The sequence below is a fragment of the Myotis davidii genome, unplaced genomic scaffold (genome assembly GCF_000327345.1).
Source record: "Myotis davidii unplaced genomic scaffold, ASM32734v1 scaffold536, whole genome shotgun sequence".
In the NCBI taxonomy this organism is placed as follows: Eukaryota; Metazoa; Chordata; class Mammalia; order Chiroptera; family Vespertilionidae; genus Myotis; species Myotis davidii.
The window spans coordinates 881707-887696 of record NW_006287679.1 but is presented as its reverse complement, the minus strand read 5'-3'; positions in this window follow the sequence as shown (position 1 = coordinate 887696).

The window sequence follows — 5990 nt, the reverse complement described above, 5'->3', positions numbered from 1 at the left end:
CCACGGCGTCCCGTGAGGGAGTCGCTCTGGGCCCCGCGCTCCCGGCCACGAGGGTAGACGTGCCCTCCCTCTCAGAGCCAAGCCTGCGTTTCCAACGAGTGCGATGGCCGGAGGACTTGGCCGTGACCACGCCAAGCCTGCCAGCGCCACAACTTTGGGAAGCGGATTCGCCCTAAATGTTCAGAATCGCGGGCTTTCCCTGCCCCTGAGGACCACGGAGTTCGGAGAAGCAGCGGCGCCTTCCAGCATCTTTAATGGATGCCGCGCGGAGTCACTTCCAGACCTCGGGGCTCCCTCCTGCCAAGCATTTAGACCAAATGTGGAGAGAGGGGAAAGCAGGCAATTACCCGAATGTTAAACAGCTGAATATTTGGAAAACCAAATCTTTGACTGATTTAAAAAACCTTTTCACCCGTTTTCATGTTTCAGAATGTGCTCGAACAACAAAAGAATCAAACTTAAAAAATGTTATAATTGGGCTCAGTAAAGTAAGTGGAAACAGTAGCAAGTGACAGATTGGTGGAAAGTTTCCTTTTCCAGTCTCCATGCCAACGCTAGGCTGGGAATGCCGCTGGGCAAATGGGAAAACCAGTCAACATGGATTTTAACATTCCTACAACTTTTTTTAAAAAAATGCTCTATTTCATATTTGCTACTATTGAATGCCAGCTTGGGTAGTGCCTCCGAGCACAGAAAACAGGAAACATCGACACAGCTGTACTTCCTACATGGCTGTTTGGAAAACAATCCTCATAGGCTGTTTTGAAACAAGGTTAGAAACACTTAAAAATAGGGTTGGTTTGGTCTCATATGTCGTTTGATCATGTTGTTTCTGTTGATTGGTTTAATGCTCTAGCGGAGACATGAAGGCCCCTGGTATGACAAATCTTTGCATCTATGTCCAGGTTAGAAAACTGCAGCCTGAAAGTTAGTTCCATTTTATAAATGGAAAAATGGAAGGTTGAATCTGGATTAATACATAAAAGTAAGTGAGGTGGGAAGGCCAGCTACACACACTGCAATAGAAACGGGCGAGTACTAGTTGCTGGCCTCTCCTGTTCTGTTTCTTCCTGTAGCCTGTTATCTGGCCACAGGAGCCATCCCGCCCAGGAGGACTGCGTGAGGAGCACCCACGTGTGTGTAGTCAGAGTGGAGACTGCGTGTGGCAGCAGACCATCAAGGCCTGGCTGAATCGATGGGCAGCACAGGAGAGGCCATGGGGTCCCACACTTGTGAATCTGACTGAGCTGGTTTGGAATCCCGAGTGGCCATTGGACAAGTTACTTACTAGTAACCTTTTAAACCTCTATTTCCTCACCTATAAAATGGATAGAAAATACCAACCTCATGGGTGTAAAGAGCGTAATGCCTGTGAGGTGGTCAGCACAGTGCCTAGGACAGACAGGGAGCCACGTTGGGGTGTCCCCTCACCAAGTCTTGTTATGTGGTGTCCTCTACATTTCAGTCAGCACTGATATCGTCATTTTTGTCTTTCCACCAGATTAGACTACAGCCCCCTGGGATCCTTGTGTGTGATTTCCCGCACACCCTGCTGGCACAGAGCACAGTGCGAGGCACAGCAGACCTCTCAGTAAGTGACTGATGAGGCCGGTCACAAGCCTGTGATATACAGTGTAGACGCATTTAATTTACATGAATTGGTTAAATGTAGTCACCAAAAAGCTAGAGGTGTAGATTCTTTCCCTTGTGCAGGTGATTCAGCCACCATTCTACTCAATGGCCAAGTGACTGAAATGAGGTACACTGGGAGACACAGCACGTCTTGTTGCCACAGTAATGAGACTGTCTGGCCCCAGGCTGGTGAAGGATCCATCTCAACATGTGCTTCATGATGCCAGTGGAGGGTTGTGCAGTGGGTTACATTGCATCCCCCCAAAAGCCATTTTCCCAATCCCAAATACTGTACCTGTGAATATGACCTTATTTAGTGCTTGGGTCTTTAAAAATGTAATCCAAGCATGTCAAACTCGAGGCCTTGCGGGCCACAAGCCTCATTCATTTAAAACCCGCCAGCCACGAGTTGGATATGCTTGATGTAATCAATTAAGATGAGGTCATACCAGATTAGGGTGGGTCCTTAAACTAATGACTGGCATTGTTATTAGAGAAAGTGAGGGAGATGGACATAGATACAAAGAAGACACATACACAGAAGCACACTTGTGCAGATGGAGGTAGAGACTGGAGAGATGTGTCTACAAGCCACGGAACGCCAAGGATCGCCAGCAGCACCCGAGTTGGAAGAGGAAAGGAAGGGTCCTCCCTTCCTACAGCCTTCAGAAATACCACACCCTTGACCTCAGGCTTCTAGCCTTGAGAACCATGGGAGAACAGATGTCTGTTTTAAGCTACCTGTTGCAGTAATTTCTTATGGCAGCCATAGCATGCTAACACCAGCCACAGCACACTAACACAGGCCACAGCACACTAACACAGGCCACAACACACTAACACAGGTGGGTGGAGCTGGAGGGTGGCTCAGCAGCTTTCAATGCCTCTGCCTGGAATTGACGCAATCACTTCTGCTCAGGTTTTAGTAGCTAAAAAAGTCACATGACTCTCTTTAAGTGGGTGGACATGCAAGTCTACAAGGCACTCTAATTTCTGAGAACCAGAAATGTAATGACTAGCACCACATGTTATAGGAAAGGGTCAATCATGGCTTAGACTCCTTAATGAGGGTAATAAACTTTCTATGATATTAATTTTAATATATAAAAGCCCATGGTCATAACGACCAATCACGACCGAAGGCTGACCAACCCGGAAGTCCTTCAGTCAGTGTTGGGTTGCTGTGGTGACCCAGCACTGACTGCCCCACTGCAACCTGGCAACCCAGCACTGACTGCTCAGGGGCTGAGACCCAGTGAGAGAGGCAGGGTCTGATCCGCAGCCTCAGTGGCAGCTGTTGATCAGTACTTGCCTCTCTCTTTCTCTCCCTCTTTCTTTCTGGGCTTCGCCAGCAGCCAGGTGTTTCTTTCGCTCCCAGCCTCTGAGGGGTCGCTGTTCAGCCCCACCTCTCTAATCAGGCCCAGAGATAGGCCAGGAGATGCTGACTGGTGTAGGAACCAACCAATCAGAACCAAATGTGGGTGCTGTAAAGAACCAATGGCTATCTAGGAGGTGGAGCTTTTGACACTGACTGGCATAGAAACTGACCACTCACAACCAAATCTGGGTGCTGTGGGGAGCCAATGGCTGCTTAGGAGGCAGAGCTTTTGACGCTGACTGGCATAGAAACCGACCAATCAGAACCAAATTGGCCAGCAGAGGAGGGTAGTTGGGGCTGAGATCAGGCCACAGGGGAGGGTAGTTGGGGTCAACCAGGCCAGGAGGGGAGGGCAGTTAGGGCCAATCAGGCTGGCAGGCAGGTGAGCAGTTAGGAGCCAGTGGTCCCAGATTGTGAGAGGGTCCCAGCGGTCCCTGTGGGATCGGGTCTAAACCAGCAGTCGGACATCCTCCAAGGCATCCCCAGTTGGAGAGGGTGCAGGCTGGGCTGAGGGAACCCACCCCTCTGTGCATGAATTTTGTGTACCAGGCCTCTAGTCTACACTAATAAAAGACAAACATGCAAATTGACCTTACCTTCGTTATGCATTAAGCCATGCCCACCAGCCAATCAGAGTGACTATATGCAAATTAACCCAACCGAGATGGCGGCTGGCAGCCACAGAGCTGGAGCAAGCAGGAGGCTTCATTGCCCCAGTGATGGAGGAAGCCAAGCTTCCTGCCTGCCACGGCCAGCTCTGAGCTCCACTCAAGGCAACAAAGGTTCAATTATAGAAGATAAATAAACCCCAGATACCTGCTTTCAGCCGGCCGTGGCCACAGAGCTGGAGCAAGCAGGAGGCTTGGGTTGTCCCTGGCAATGGAGGAAGCCAAGCTTCCGGCCCACCCTGGCCGGCTCTGAACTCACTCAAGGCTACGAAGTTTCAATTATAGAAGATAAATAAATCCCAGAATTAAAAAAGAAAAAGAAAAAAGGAGAGGGTGGGAGCTTCCATTGCTGGGGGGCTTGGCCAGCCTGAAAACGGCCCTCAGCCCCTCATCCAGACTGGCCAGGCACCCCAGTGGACCCCCCCCCCTAAATGGGGTGGGGCCAGCCTGAAAACAGCCATCAGCCCCTCACCCAGGCTGGCCAGGCACTCCAGCGAAACCCCCACCCTGATCCAGGACAACCTTCTGGGCAAACCAGCCAGCCCCCACCCATGCACCAGGCCTCTGTCCTATATAATAAAAGGGTAATATGCAAATTGACCCTAACAGCATAACTGCTGGGAATGACTCGTCACTATGACACACACTGACCACCAGGGGCCAGATGCTCAATGCAGGAGCTGTCCCTTGGTGGTCAGTGCGCTCCCACATGGGGAGCTCTGCCCAGCCACAAGCCAGGATGATGGCTGCTAGCACAGCGGTGGTGGCGGGAGCCTTTCCTGCCTCCTCAGCAGCACTAAGGATGTCCGACTGCAGCTTACGTCTGCTCCCTGCTGGTAAGTGGACATCCCCCGAGGGCTGCCAGGCTGCCAGAGGGATGTCTGACTGCCAGCTTGGGCCCAATCCCCCAGGGGGCGGGCCTAAGCCAGCAGGTGGACATCCTCCAAGGGGTCCCAGACTGCAAGAGGGCATAGGCTGGGCTGAGGGAGCCCCCCCCACCCCCCCCAGTGCACAAATTTTTGTGCATCGGGCCTCTAGTAATTATTATGAATGCCAATAAAGTGTTACCTTTGTGTTGTTTTTAGTTTATTATTCTTTATACTAGAATTATACAAAGACTCTGAAAGAGTACATGTTTAAGCTGATATTTTCTTTTATAACACAGGGTATGTAGACCATCATTGGGTAGTAGACCATCATTTGCTCATTCATTTAACTAAGTACTTACTATGACCAGATGTTGTGGGTGGTTCTGGGGGTACAATGATGAGCAAATGGACATGAAGCCAGCCCCCGAAAGTGGACGTGAGTCAAATAATCATCTATAATAATAAAAAGTTGAATATGCTAATTAGACCAGACGTCCTTCCGGATGACCTTCTAGATGAAGCTGGGGCTGCGAGGGAAGCCCGAGTCCTGGGTGCCAGAGAGAAGCTGGTGCTGGCAGCCAGGGAGAGGAAGGCCTACTCTTGCACGAATTTCATGCATCTGGCCTCTAGTTGATTCTATAATTGCAGGACTCCCACTTGCTTTAGATGACAAAGAAGCAGAGTCTGGAATTTCTCTACTCCTCCTCAGGTCAAATGCGTTTCCACCACATATATTATGGGTTATACCAGCCGTGGGCAAACTACGGCCCACAGGCTGGATCCGGCCCGTTTGAAATGAATAAAACTAAAAAAACTTTGAATTTATATGAGTTCACACAAACACTCCATCCATGCTTTTGTTCCGGCCCTCTGGTCCAGTTTAAGAACCCATTGTGGCCCTCGAGTCAAAAAGTTTGCCCACCCCTGGGCTATACTCTCGTTCATCATTCATTCGCCTGCTTCCTGATGAGCCCCTAGCATGTTCACTTTGTTATATGTACTTTCATGTCAATTGTCTGTTACATGGTAGTGGCTCAACAAATATACTGCCTGCCAGTGGGATTTGAGGAAGAAGGGCAATGCATGAATGTTTGGTCTGTCATCTTGAACTGGAAGCCTGAAACATTTTCTCAATCATATAAATGAAGAGAGCTTTTATTATTCTTGTATGTGAAGCTCTTGTTTTAAAAGTGATTCCAGCTTGCTTGAAGACTGACTTTTTTTGAGTGTCTTCATATGACTTCTGATTATTATTGCATAATAGGTGGGCCTGGTAATTTTATACCTGATCCCATTTGTCTTTGTGTAAATAATTTTCATTTAGATGGATTCAAAAAAATTAAAATAGGTATGCTTTTATTTCTTTACCTTAGTTTTTTTTTTATCACTATACTATTACACAGTGGCTTTTCTTATTAACAAATCCATAATATTAGTCTGATA